Raw genomic sequence first — 15145 nt, 5'->3', positions numbered from 1 at the left:
AATCTGAAAGTCTCCTCCTCCTGGGGAGATGAAGGGCTCTTTTTCTTTCATTTTCAAGAGTCTGCAAGGGACCCAGAAATCAAAGAAGTACCAAAGACTTGCTTGCCAAGTTATAACCTTGCAGATGGAATCTGGCCATTTCCAAACCTTGTCCCCAAACCCTATGTCAGCCACATACAGCAAGAGCAAACCCAGCTCACAGGAAGACCACTTGGCAACAGCTGCTGAAGACAGAAAGCCTAGGGGAAACCTAGGCTCTAGGCCTACACATTGCTAGGGTCTTTGGACACCATCTGTGAGCTCTGACATTTACAGAGAGCTAAGAGGTAGAGGTCTTATTGAAGCCCTGAGTATACCAGTAAATGACACCCCACTGCCTGTTAGGTAAAACAAAACCTGACAGTCATTTCAAACTACTTAAAATTCTCCCACAGATGACAGTTTTAGAGATACTGAGATTTCTTCTCCCCTACATGGTCTTTCTTGGCAATTCCTGGTGCCAGACACTTTCCCTTTGCATCCCAGAGACTATACAGCTTTCTAGAACACCCCTCAGAGAGGGCAGAAAGCCCCAAGAACAAGGTTTCTAGAACATACTCCTTGAGTACAGACTGAAGAACAGTGATTTTTAAACAGTCGACTGGTCTCAGTAGTAGGTCATGAAACCACTGAGTAGGCGAGTCACAGCCAGCAGTTTTATTGTCCATGAGATCGAATGGAGTGACAAACCTCCATCTGCTTTGCATGCAGAAGGGCACGTACCTTTTTGTCATACACAGCATTACTCAGACGGCACACATCAGGAACAGAAACCCCAGCTCAGAGGCTCACTCCTCGGGGACCATGGACATTTACCGTATTACTCAACGCCACAGCCTGGGCCCACACCCCAGTTCAGAGAGGCTCACAGTGACAGGCATGTTCCCGGAGACACGTAGCCAATCAGATTGTCAACAGGAGATACTTGGTACACGTGAGGGAAAAGAATTCATTTCAGCACTCTGCCACTCAGAGACACAGAGGTTTGTTTCGGAAAGCAGATGCACATTCAAGGGAGAGTGGGGACAATCTCAAGAGAGAAATGCCTTGGGATAAAGCACGGAATACACATTCAAGGGAGAATGCCGGCCATCTGGAGAGTGAGAGACACTTTGGGTTCTCAGGCTCTTTTTTCAAAGGAATCTTGGTGAGGGGTGGTGGTCATTCTCAGGATCCTTCGGCTGACATGTTCTCCATGATCTGGTCTGGTAGACAACACTGGAGAGTCCCCTAAATTATAAGCTGCTTAAAACATCATCTATCTCTTGCTTAATGTATTTATTATACAACTACTTAACAGTGCACAAGGTAATTGTTATAAATAAGTAAATTTAAGGTGACTCTAAGATTTGCAGATTGCCCAGTAATGTAGAAATGACAGACCTGGGAGGGATACTGACTGCGGGTGGGAGTGATACCTTCTTTTTTTTTTTTTTTTTTTTTTTACGTTTACATAGGGTAATGATGTTTATTATATTTTTTCCCCTCCCCCCCACCCCTCCCACCCCTCCCACCCCTCCCACCCCTCTTTTCCCTCTACACAGTCCTTCTTTCCTTCATTCTTACTGCTCTCCTTAGCCTAACTCTAAACCTAACCCTAAACCTAATGCTAGCCCCTCCCACCCCCCATTATATGTCCTCATCCGCTTATCAGCGAGATCATTCGTCCTTTAGTTTTTTGAGATTGGCTTATCTCACTTAGCATGATATTCTCCAATTTCGACCATTTGCCTACAAATGCCATAATTTTATCATTCTTCATTGCGGAGTAATATTCCATTGTATAAATATGCCACAGTTTCTTTATCCATTCATCAACCGAAGGACATCTAGGTTGGTTCCACAATCTGGCTATGGTGAATTGAGCAGCAATGAACATTGATGTGGCTGTATCTCTGTAGTATGCTGCTTTTAAGTCCTTTGGGTATAGGCCAAGGAGTGGGATAGCTGGGTCAAATGGTGTTTCCATTCCAAGCTTTCTGAGGAATCTCCACACTGCTTTCCAGAGTGGTTGCACTAATTTGCAACCCCACCAGCAATGTATGAGTGTTCCTTTTTCACCACATCCTCGCCAACACCTATTGTTGCTTGTATTCTTGATAATCGCCATTCTAATTGGGGTGAGATGAAATCTTAGGGTAGTTTTGATTTGCATTTCCCTTATTACTAGGGATGTTGAACATTTTTTCATATATCTGGTGATTACTTGTACATCTTCTTCTGTGAAGTGTCTGTTCATTTCCTTAGCCCATTTGTTGATTGGATTATTTGTATTCTTCGTGTAGAGTTTTTTGAGTTCTTTATAGATTCTGGAAATTAGCGCTCTATCTGAGGTATGGTTGGCAAAGATATTCTCCCACTCTGTAGGCTCTCTCTTCACATTTCTGATAGTTTCCTTTGCTGAGAGAAAGCTTTTTAGTTTGAATCTATCCCAGTTGTTTATTCTTGCTTTTATTTCTTGTGCTATGGGAGTCCTGTTAAGGAAATCTGATCCTGAGCCAACAAGTTGAAGATTTGGACCTACTTTTTCTTCTATAAGATGCAGGGTCTCTGGTCTGATTCCGAGGTCCTTGATCCATTTTGAGTTGAGTTTTGTGTAGGGTGAGAGATAGGGGTTTAGTTTCATTCTATTGCATATAGTTTTCCAGTTTTCCCAGCACCATTTGTTGAAGAGGCTATCTTTTCTCCATTGCATATTGTTGGAACCTTTGTCTAGTATGAGAAAATTGTATTTATTTGGGTTTGTGTCCATGTCCTCTATTCTGTACCATTGATCTACCTGTCTATTTTGGTACCAATACCATGCCGTTTTTGTTACTATTGCTTTGTAGTAGAGTTGAAGATCTGGTATTGCAATACCCCCTGCTTCGCTCTTGCTACTGAGGATTGCTTTAGCTATTCTAGGTTTTTTATTCTTCCAGATGAATTTCATAATTGCTTGCTCTATTTCTGCGAGGTACATCATTGGGATTTTAATTGGAATTGCATTGAATCTGTATAGAATTTTAGGTAGTATAGCCATTTTGATGATATTAATTCTGCCTATCCAGGAACATGGGAGATCTTTCCATCTTCTAAGGTTTTCTTGAATTTCTTTCTTTAGTGTTCTGTAGTTCTCATTGTAGAGGTCTTTCACCTCTTTTGTGAGATTGATTCCCAAGTATTTTATTTTTTTCGATGCTATTGTGAATGGAGTAGTTTTCCTAATTTCTCTTTCTGAAGATTCATCACTTATGTATAAAAATGCGTTGGATTTATGAGCATTGATCTTGTAACCTGCTACTTTACTGAATTCACTTATGAGTTCTAAAAGTTTTCTGGTGGAATTTCCAGGTTCCTCTAAATATATAATCATGTCATCAGCGAACAGGGATAGTTTGAGTTCTTCTTTTCCTATTCGTATCCCTTTAATTTCTTTGGTTTGTCTAATTGCTCTGGCTAGAGTCTCAAGGACGATGTTGAATAGAAGCGGTGAAAGAGGGCATCCCTGCCTTGTTCCAGTTTTTAGGGGGAACGCTTTCAGTTTTTCACCATTTAGAATGATATTAGCCATGGGCTTAGCGTAGATGGCCTTTATAATGTTTAGGAATGTTCCCATTACCCCAATTTTTTCTAGTGTTTTGAGCATGAAGGGATGCTGTATTTTATCAAATGCTTTTTCTGCATCTATTGAAATAATCATGTGATTCTTAACTTTAAGTCTGTTGATATGGTGAATGACATTTATTGATTTCCGAATGTTGAACCAACCTTGCATCCCTGGGATAAAACCCACTTGATCGTGGTGCACTATCTTTTTAATATATATTTGTATGCGATTTGCTAAAATTTTGTTGAGAATTTTTGCATCGATGTTCATTAAGGATATTGGTCTGAAATTTTCTTTCCTTGATGTGTCTCTGTCTGGTTTAGGTATCAGGGTGATATTGGCTTCATAGAACGAGTTTGGTAGGGTTCCCTCCTCTTCTATCTCATGGAATAGTTTGAGGAGTATTGGAATGAGCTCTTCTTTAAAGGTTTTATAGAACTCGGCTGAGAACCCATCTGGTCCTGGACTTTTCTTTGTTGGTAGGCTTTTGATGACCTCTTCTATTTCATTGCTTGAAATTGGTTTATTTAAGTTGTGTATGTCCTCCTCGTTCAGTTTAGGTAGTTCATATGTCTCTAGAAATTTGTTGATGTCTTCAAGGTTTTCTGTTTTGTTGGAGTATAGATTTTCGAAATAGCTTCTAATTATGTTTTGTATTTCACTCGTGTCTGTTGTGATGTTTCCTTGTTCATTCCGAATTTTAGTAATTTGAGTTTTCTCCCTCTTTCTCTTTGTTAGTGTGGCTAAGGGTTTATCAATTTTATTTATTTTTTCAAAGAACCAACTATTTATTTTATTAATTTTTCCGATTGTTTCTTTTGTTTCGATTTCGTTGATTTCGGCTCTGATTTTAACTATTTCCTGTCTTCTACTACTTTTGGTATTGGTCTGCTCTTCTTTTTCTAGTGCTTTGAGCTGTAGTGTTAACTCGTTTATTTGTTGATTTCTACTTCTTTTTTTGAATGCACCCCATGAAATAAATCTTCCTCTAAGTACTGCTTTCATAGTGTCCCAGAGATTTTGATATGATGTGTCTTTGTTCTCGTTTACTTCTAAGAATTTTTTTATTTCCCTCCTGATGTCTTCTGTTATCCATTCATCATATAATAGTGTATTATTTAGTCTCCAGGTATTGGAGAAGTTTCTGTTTTTTATTCTGTCATTTATTTCTAATTTCAATCCATTATGATCTGATAGAGTACAAGGTAGTATCTCTATCTTCTTGTATTTACTAACAGTAGCTTTGTGGCATAAAATATGGTCTATTTTAGAGAAGGATCCATGTGCTGCTGAGAAGAAAGTGTATTCATTCTTTGTTGGATGGTATATTCTATATATGTCCGTTAAGTCTAAATTGCTGATTGTGTTGTTGAGATCTATAGTTTCTTTATTCAATTTTTGTTTGGACGATCTATCCAGTGATGAGAGAGGTGTGTTAAAATCGCCTAGTATTATTGTGTTGTGGTCTATTTGATTTCTGGAATTGAGAAGGATTTGTTTGACGTACGTGGATGAGCCAATGTTCGGGGCATAGATATTTATGATTGTTATGTCTTGCTGATTTATGCTTCCCTTAAGCAGCATGTAATGTCCTTCTTTATCCCTTCTGACTAGTTTTGGTTTGAAGTCCACATTATCTGAGATGAGGATGGATACTCCAGCTTTTTTGCTGTGTCCGTGTGCATGGTATGTTTTTCCCCATCCTTTCACCTTTAGTCTATGGGTGTCTTTTTCTATGAGATGTGTCTCTTGCAGGCAGCATATTGTTGGATTTTTCTTTTTAATCCAATCTGCCAGTCTGTGTCTTTTGATTGATGAATTCAGGCCATTAACATTCAGGGTTATTATTGTGATATGATTTGTATTCCCAGTCAATTGACTCATATTTGTTTTTGACATGATTTGGTTTCTCCTTTATTTGGCTATTCCTTTAGGCTAGCGCCTCCTGTTGCTGATTTGCATCGTTGTTTTTCATCTCTTCCTCATGGAATATTTTGCTGAGAATGTTCTGTAATGCTGGCTTTCTTTTTGTAAATTCCTTTAGCTTTTGTTTATCATGGAAGGATCTTATTTCATCGTCAAATTTGAAGGTAAGTTTTGCTGGGTATAAGATTCTTGGTTGGCATCCATTTTCTTTCAGGGCTTGGTATATGTTGTTCCAGGCCCTTCTAGCTTTTAGGGTCTGGATTGAAAAATCTGCTGATATTCTTATTGGTTTCCCTCTGAATGTAATTTGATTCTTTTCTCTCGCGGCCTTTAAAATTCTGTCTTTATTTTGTATGTTAGGTATTTTCATAATAATGTGCCTTGGTGTGGGTCTGTTGTAATTTTGTATGTTTGGAGTTCTATAAGCCTCTTGTACTTGGTTTTCCATTTCGTTCTTCAGATTTGGGAAATTTTCTGTTATTATTTCATTGAATAGATTGTTCATTCCTTTGGTTTGTTTCTCTAAGCCTTCCTCAATCCCAATAATTCTCAAATTTGGCCTTTTCATGATATCCCATAGTTCTTGGAGATTCTGTTCATGATTTCTTACCATCTTCTCTGTTTGTTCCACTTTGTTTTCAAGGTTAAATATTTTGTCTTCAATGTCTGAGGTTCTGTCTTCCAGGTGTTCTATCCTATTGGTTATGCTTTCTATGGAGTTTTTAACTTGGTTTATTGTTTCCTTCATTTCAAGGATTTCAGTTTGGTTTTTTTTCAGTATCTCTAACTCTTTATTGAAATGATCTCTTGCTTCCCGTATTTGGTCTTTTAACTGTTGATTGGTGCGATCATTTAATGCCTGCATTTGCTCTTTCATCTCCTCCTTCAATGCCTGCATTTGCTCTTTCATCTCCTCATTAGCTTCCCTGATCGTTTTAATTACGTACATTCTGAACTCCCTTTCTGACATTTCTTCTGCTGTGCTGTCATTGGGTTTTATTGATGTAGTATCTAGGTTTGTTTGGGACATTTTCTTCCCTTGTTTTCTCATAATGGTCAGTTGTCAGTGGGACCCTGAGATGTTGCAGTTTTCCACTATTGGCTTATAGTGTCCCAGTAGATTTCCAGTGTATCACCTCCCAGCCTTCAGTAGCCTGATATCTTGGAGGAATCTGATAAAGCAGCTCATTCGAAGAATACTGCCCCTAGCCTCCTACTGGTTCCACGTTTTGGAACTGGCTCTGTGCGGAAATGCTCTCACTGTGGGCCTGCACCGTGTAGCTGGCCGTGTGGGAAGAGCCCACTGCCGGAGTGTGGAAGACTACCTTGGGAAGACTCAAGCTGCCCTGCCCGGCTCTGCTAAGCCACCTCTATCTGGGCCTGCCACCCGGGCTGAGCTTTACCCAGTGGGCAGACTCACCCGTGGCTCCACTTCAGTCCAAGTCTCTCAATGCCTCCCCTTCTTAACTCCTGGGTTGTGGAGCGACCGGAGGTGCAGTCTCCCTCTAGGCCGCCATCTTGGATCGCCCCGTGAAGAGAGCCCGCAGCCGGAGTGGGCAGAGCCGCCTGAAGAGGTCTCCGGCTGCCCTGCCCTTATCCCTGAGGCTGACTGCAGATCGAGGCTCTCCGCTGGTTCTTTGCAGGAGTACACTGCACTGCAGGGGCTCCGGGACTCGGAGCGTGCTCTGTTCAGACAGGCTCTCACTAGGGGGCCAGTTCCGTTCCGAGAACCTGGAGAAGCTGGCTGTGTGGGCGGGGCCCACCGCCGGAGTGCGCAGGACTGCCTGTGGATGACTCTAGCTGCCCTGCCCGGCTCCGATAAGCCACCTCTATCTGGGCCTGCCACCCGGGCCGAGCTTTACCCAGTGGGCAGACTCACCCGTGGCTCCACTTCAGTCCGAGTCTCTCAATGCCTCCCCTTCTTAACTCCTGGGTTGTGGAGCGACCGGAGGTGCAGTCTCCCTCTAGGCCGCCATCTTGGATCGCCCCGTGAAGAGAGCCCGCAGCCGGAGTGGGCGGAGCCGCCTGAAGAGGTCTCCGGCTGCTCTGCTCTTATCCCTGAGGCTGACTGCAGATCGAGGCTCTCCGCTGGTTCTTTGCAGGAGTACACTGCACTGCAGGGGCTCCGGGACTCGGAGCGTGCTCTGTTCAGACAGGCTCTCACTAGGGGGCCAGTTCCGTTCCGAGAACCTGGAGAAGCTGGCTGTGTGGGCGGGGCCCACCGCCGGAGTGCGCAGGACTGCCTGTGGATGACTCTAGCTGCCCTGCCCGGCTCCGATAAGCCACCTCTATCTGGGCCTGCCACCCGGGCCGAGCTTTACCCAGTGGGCAGACTCACCCGTGGCTCCACTTCAGTCCGAGTCTCTCAATGCCTCCCCTTCTTAACTCCTGGGTTGTGGAGCGACCGGAGGTGCAGTCTCCCTCTAGGCCGCCATCTTGGATCGCCCCGATACCTTCTTTTTGTGGAAACAAATTAAATTATATTTACTTGCTCTTCCTTTCGTCTCCTTTCTACCTAATTTAAAAAAAAAAAAAAAATTCTTCTCTCCTACTTCATGATAAAGCATCAAATTCCTTGTTTGCATGGGAGGATTTCCCATGATTAGGCCTGCACATTTGAACCTAAAGGAAATATGTGCACAAGCATCGCATCTTCATGTTTACAGCAAAGGAAGAAGCAATGGAATTTTCAGCAAAAAACGTCCACCCAGGACGTCAGCTGAGGGCTGATGTCTTCTTGCCTCTGGGTATTCACCTTTGGAAGAGGAACTGTCAGGATGCAGCATTTCTCACTCAGGGCCTCTGGGTACTGTCCAGCCTGGGAAGCCAGTCGCACCCTCACCTCCTTTCACCCTTTGCTGCCACATGACTCTGCCTTCTGGGTTTCCACACACTCTTCTAGCTGAGCATTTCTATTCTAAACACTTTCTCAGCCTGACAGTCTCCACAAATTCCACCTAGGAGTAATGAGAGATCATTTCAGATTGGAGACCTTTCCCTTATACGAGATGACATTGGTGTCCTTAGCCAAGTTGCATTTTGATGACTTAAATTAATGAAACTGAGCCACCCAGTCTAAGAAAAAGGGAATAATGTTGCTCTGCGGGACAGCCAACAGTCAGATGCAGTACAAAAATGTGTGGACACCCATACATTTCTGGTGGGGCTGCAAACTAGTGCAGCCACTCTGGAAAGCAGTGTGGAGACTCCTTAGAAAACTTGGAATGGAACCACCATTTGACCCAGCTATCCCACTCCTTGGCCTATACCCAAAGGACTTAAAATCAGCATATTACAGAGATACAGCCACATCAATGTTCATAGCTGCTCAGTTCACAATAGCCAGATTGTGGAACCAACCTAGATGTCCTTCAATTGATGAATGGATAAAGAAACTGTGGTATATATATACAATGGAATATTACTCAGCCATAACAAATGATAAAATTATGGCATTTGCAGGCAAATGGATGAAATTGGAGAATATCATGCTAAGTGAGATAAGCCAATCTCAAAAAACCAAAGGACGAATGATATCGCTAATAAGTGGATGAGGACACATAATGGGGGGTGGGAGGGGTTAGTGTTAGGGTTAGAGTTAGGGTTAGGGAGGGGGGCAAGAATGGAGGAAGGAAGGACTGTATAGAGGGAAAAGAGGGGTGGGAGGGGTGGGAGGGAAGGGAAAAAATAACAGAATGAATCAAACAGCATTACCCTATGTAAATGTATGATTACACAAATGGTACACCTTAACACCATGTACAAACAGAAGAACAACATGTATCCCATTTGTTTACAACAAAAAAAAATGTGTGGACAGATTCTTGTCACATTACTCCTTCCTGTTAACTCACTCATTATTCAGAACGAGTCAGTACCTTGAGATGCCTCCTTTGTAACTGAGGTTTTTGTTTTGTTTTGTTGATATTAGGGATTGAACCCCACAGGTGCTTTACCACTATGCTAAGTTCTCAACCCTTTTCATTTTTTTTATTTTGAGACAGGGTCTCACTTAGTTGCTTAGGTTCTTGCTAAATCACTGAGGCTGGCCTCCTGCCTGAGTTTCCCAAGTTGCTGAGAATACAGACATGCCTGCTTTATGGTTACTTTTTTAAAAAAATAATTCAGATTATTTAATGCAATACTATGTTGTCACAGATAATCCTCAAGAGTGTTGGTATAAACTAAGGGATTTGCTGATCATGTTCTGGAAGTGCTGGAAACCAGCATAGTACTTGGTTGGGAAATAGCCAAGCAACCTGTGACAAAATGTCACACACAGATTCTTTCAGGCACCCTCCAACCACCCCCTTCCATCTGTTCCGGTCTTCTGAATGACCAAGCTCCTGCTCAGGGACTATCCATGTGGGGCTAACTTACTCCACAGAGGCTGTCTCTTCCTTCCCCATTTGGATCTCAAGGTCATCTCCCAGAGAGCCTTCCTTGTTCCCAGTACACTCATTACCGCGCCCTCATTGCCCCAGTTGGATTTTTAAAAGAATTTTGATTGAAGTCATTGTAGATTATGAAGTAAGGAATAATGCAGAGTAAACCCTCGTAGGTTTACCTGTTTCACCCCAGTGGTGGCATCTTGCAAAACTAGGAAAGCATCATACCCAGGATATTATATTAACATAATCCAGATTTCCTGAGTTTTTCCTATACTCATTTTCATATTGGATTTCATTCTAGAAGGTTTTGCCCCATGTGTGATGCCATCAGTCAAGACAGTAAACAACTCCATCACCAAGGGATCCCTCATGTTGCCCTTTGATATCTCATACCCATCTTCCTTCAGTTTCCCCTACACCCACTCCTAACCCCTAAATCCGTGAATCTGTTTTTGAGTCCTAAGATCTCATCACTTTGAAATGTTACAAACATGGAAATACACAGCATCTAAGGTGATAGAATTGGTTGGGTTTTTTTTCCCCATTCAGTGTAATTGCTTGGAGATTCGCCAGTGTTATTGTGCTTAACGTTACTTTTTACTGCTAAGCAGTATTCCATCACCTGATGAAAGACATCTAAGCTGCTTTTGGTTTAAGACTATTAAGAATAAAGTTGGCATGAAATTCCATGTCCCTATTTTTGAATGAGTATGCTTTCTATTTCTCTTTTATAAATGCCCAGAGTATAATGCTGGGTTTATGGTAATTGTTAGTTTAGTTTTATGAGAAGGTGTCAAACATTTCCAAAATTGATGTAGTATTTCCATTCCCATAGGCAATGTATGAGAAATCCAGTTGTCTTATTTTTTATTTTTATCATTCCTATAAGTGTTCAGTGACTTCTCACTGTGGTTTTTACCTTAGTTAGGATTTAGTTTAGCATATTAGTGTGTGTCTATTTCTGGGTTTTCCTTTCTGTTCCACTCATCAATGTGACTATCTCTCCTTTCTCAATGTAGTACTTTTGATTACTAACACTATGTCAGGAATCAAAAAATATTGGGGGGCTGGGGAGATAGCTCAGTTGGTAGAGTGCTTGCCTTGTAAGCACAAGGCCCTGAGTTCGATCCCCAGCACCCAAAAAAAAAAAAAAAAAAAAAAAAAATATTGGATAGAGTGATTTTCTCATTCTTCTTTATTAAGATTGTTCTAGCTTTTCTAAGATCTGAGTTTCTCCATATACATTTATTTATTTATTTATTTATTTATTTATTCATTCATTCATTTACTTTTGCAGTACTGGAAATTGAACCCAAAGGCTTGGGTGTTAGACAAGAGCTTTATTACTTTTACCACTGAGCTCCATCCCCAACCAATTTTTATTTTTATTTTGAGACAGAGTCTGGCTAAATTGTCCAAGCTGACCTCGAACTTGCAACCTTTCTGCCTCAGTCTCTTGAGTAACTGAAATTGCAGGTGTGCCCCACTGTGCCTGGCTCCATATAAATTTTGGAATAAACTTGTCTGTTTATACAAAACCGTGGTTGGCTTTTTAATAGGGATTGCATTAAACCTATAGATCAATCTGGGCGATGCCCAAACTCTCTCTTTTAAACAGATGTTGCTCTGAGTCCTCTCTCTGACTGGGTTCTCACCTATCGTTAGTCCAGAGTCTTTACCAACTTAGTCAATTTATAGCAAGAAGCCTGCAAAGTTGGTGTTATTGTTTCAAAATTGTATGAGTCTGTCCCCAAAAGATTCATGTTCTGGAAACTTGGTCCCCCATGTAGCAATGTTGAGGTGGTGGAACCTTTAAGAGTTGGGGCCTGGTAGGTGATAATCAGATCCTGAAAGCAATGCCCTTGGAAGGGATTAATGCTGCTCCACAGAGCTCATTAGTTTTCCCAAGAATAGGTTGCTATAATGTAAGTCTGGCTGTCTTGGCTCTCTCTCTATGCCAAATAAGACTGGTGAGAGTGATAATCTTTGCCTTGCTTTTGATCATTGAAGGAATATAGTATTCGATCTTTCACCATGAAGAATAATGTTAACTAGGTTTTTTTTTTTTTAAATGTTCTTTATCAAGTTAAGGTATTCTCCCTCTATTTCTAATTTGATGTGAATTTTTAAAAAATCATAAATAGATGTTAAATTTTGTCCAATGCTCTGTGTCATTTCATAGAAAGATAATTTTTCTTCTTTAGGATGATTGTGTGGTGAATTACATTGATTAACTTTTTAATGTTGGACCAGACTTGCAGTATATTCCACTTGTAATATGTACCAAATACATATTATATAACTACATAATACAATATAGTAATATATTGTAGAATATATTTATAATCGTATATAATTGTTGGGTTTTGTTTGAATTAGTTAAAGAGTTTTTTATCTGAATTAATGGGAAATATTGGTCAGTAATTTTCTCTTTTTATTTTGTCTTTGTCTCAGAATAAGTGAATGCCTAGAATCAGTGAGCCCTAAAGGGTTGCATGATAAATAATATCGACCTCATAAAATGAGATGAAAATGAGTTGGGAAGTATTCACTCATCTTTATTTCTAAAAGTGAATATACAAGAATGTGTTAATTCTTTAAACATTTGTTAGAATTCTCCACTAAAACCATCTGGGCCTGGAGATTGCTCTTTAAAGAGCTTTTGAGTTATAAATTCAATTTCTTTAATGGTTATAGAACTATTCAAGCTGTCTACTTCACCTTAGTTGAGTTTTGGTAGTTTGCAACCTTTGAGAAATTGGTCTATTTCTTATTGTTAAATTTATGAAGCTAAAGTCATTCTTAATATTTCCTTATTACCTTTTGAATAGACTTGCAGGGTCTGTCATGATATTCCCCATTTCATTCTTATATTGGTGATGAATATCTTCTTGTTCTTTTTTTTTTTGGTACCAAGGATTAAACTCAGGGGCACTTAACCACTGAGCCACATCCCCAGCCCTTTTTAATATTTAATTTTGAGACAGGGTCTCACTGAGTTGTTTAGGGCCTCGCTAAATTGCTGAGGCTGGCTTTGAACTCAAGATCCTCCTGCCTCAGCCTCCCAAACTGCTGGGATTACAGGCATGTGCCACCGCACCTGGCTATCTTCTTGTTCTTTATCTTAGTCTTTCTAGAAGCTTGCTAATTTTGATTTTTTTTTTTTAAAGACAAGCGTTTGTTTCCTTGATTTCCTCTGTGATTTCACTTTATTTCCAATCTTTGCTTCCTTCCTTCTGCTTCCTCTGGATTAATTTTTCTCAAGATAAAAAGCTTGAGACCTTTCCTTATTTTTAATGTAGGCATTTTAATGCTATAAATCCCCTTTTCAGCACTGCTTTAGCTGCATCTCACAGACTTGGATGTATTACAATTTTCACATTGAATTTAAAATGAGTCTCTCATAAATAGCATATATTAAGGTTATAGGATTTTTTAGTTTTTGGGTTTTTTCCCTTTTTTAATCCTCTTTGCCAATCTGTTTTTGTTGTTGTTGTTGTTGTTTGTTTTTGGTCAGTATATATGTACCACTTATGTTTAATTATCAATGTAAATGATTAATTAACCATTTGACTATTTCTATTCTGTTTGCAGTGTATGTCTCACTCCTCTGTTTCTCTTTCCTTCCTTAAGGTTACTTGCTCTCTGCCTCAGCAGCTGTCCTTGGGAAGGAGGGCCTCAGGCTAGGGAGAAAAGGAGACCACACCCTCTGGCTATTTGTGGTTGTTGGAACTCCTTATTAGCCCTCTTCCGCTTCTCACCTGTGGAGCTCACCTTTAGTACAGGGGTAATATTGCCTGCCTCAGCTGCCTTCTGTTGCTAGTTTGGGAATCAGAAACCTTACGGTCTTATATTTCTTCTCCTAGTGAATGGGGAGAACTGAGATGTCTCACTGTAAGAACCCAGAAATCACTCTGGACAGGGGAACTCACAAAAGAGAGTTTATTAAGCAAACAGAGTGTCTCCCTGCAGGGTAAGATACAAAATGAGAGGAAAAGAGAGGGGGCACGCACACAAGAGAGAGAGAGAGAGAAATGGAGGAGAGAGCATGAAAAAAATGGCGGGGGAGCTATCCTTAAGCAGTTGAATTCCACGGGTTAACAGGGTACCAATAACGGAGAAGGATACTTGCAAGCTGACTGATGAACCAATAGCTAGCTAGGATGTTCACAGACTAACAAGAAGTTGGGAGGCTGGGAAATGACTGCCGCTGTAAAGGGCAGGGGAGCAGCTTTATATTATACTCACCATAGTGTCTTTCCTCCATTCCGGGGCCCCACCCCAGCTCACCACCTTTATACTGTCTTTCAGATTCTGTTCGACTGTTTCTTGAGTTATGGGGTACCCCATTACCTAGCCACAAGGATCTGTTCTTCGAACTGCATCATTACACAGTTTTGTTGTGTGAACTAATACAGCTACAGCATCACCAGGTTATATGATCTAATAGGACCACTATTGTATATGTGATTTGATCTAAAACCAATCCATCACTGACCAAAACCATGCAAGCCTACATTTCCAAGCTCTACAGTCATACTTATTGGGAAAGAATAGAAAAAATGCTTATATGCCATCTTGTCTAAATGAAAGTGTACCATTTTGATATTGATGGAGAATTTTTCGTAAAGAATTTACATTATTTATGTATATGTCTATCACTTAGGCTATAATACAAACTCCATGAGGGTAAGAACTTTGTTTTAATTGCTACTGTATATCTATCTAGTGACTCAAACTATGCTGCTAAATAAATACATGTAAATATATTTTGAGTAAGACAGACCATTTAATAACTATTCAACAGAGGTTTAATTAGATCATCATAACATGCCTGACTCACTAGATAGTAGTGCACATTCAAGGAGTAAAGTGAATAAAGGAAGTAGAACAGGGCAAGACTGAGAAGGCATTCAGTAAACGTGGGGGCTTTATCCCTTCTTTTCCAAAGCACATTGGCCTCAGGGTATCAAATATTTTACAAAACGGTGGACTTCAGCTTGCGCAGTTTGGGGCTTCCAGTAGTTCTGGAATATTACAAGAACATCATAGTCACTAAGTACTGTCAATTTTGTTTGGGTTTTTAATGTTAGGCTTTCTGGTGTGTGAATAGGAGTAGCTCATTGTGATTTTAATTTTGATTTAGATTTCCCTGAATGGCTAATGATACTGAGCATCCTTTAAGACATTTACTGATCAT

The sequence above is a fragment of the Sciurus carolinensis genome, chromosome 8 (genome assembly GCF_902686445.1).
Source record: "Sciurus carolinensis chromosome 8, mSciCar1.2, whole genome shotgun sequence".
In the NCBI taxonomy this organism is placed as follows: domain Eukaryota; kingdom Metazoa; phylum Chordata; class Mammalia; order Rodentia; family Sciuridae; genus Sciurus; species Sciurus carolinensis.
This window is presented reverse-complemented; position numbering follows the sequence as displayed.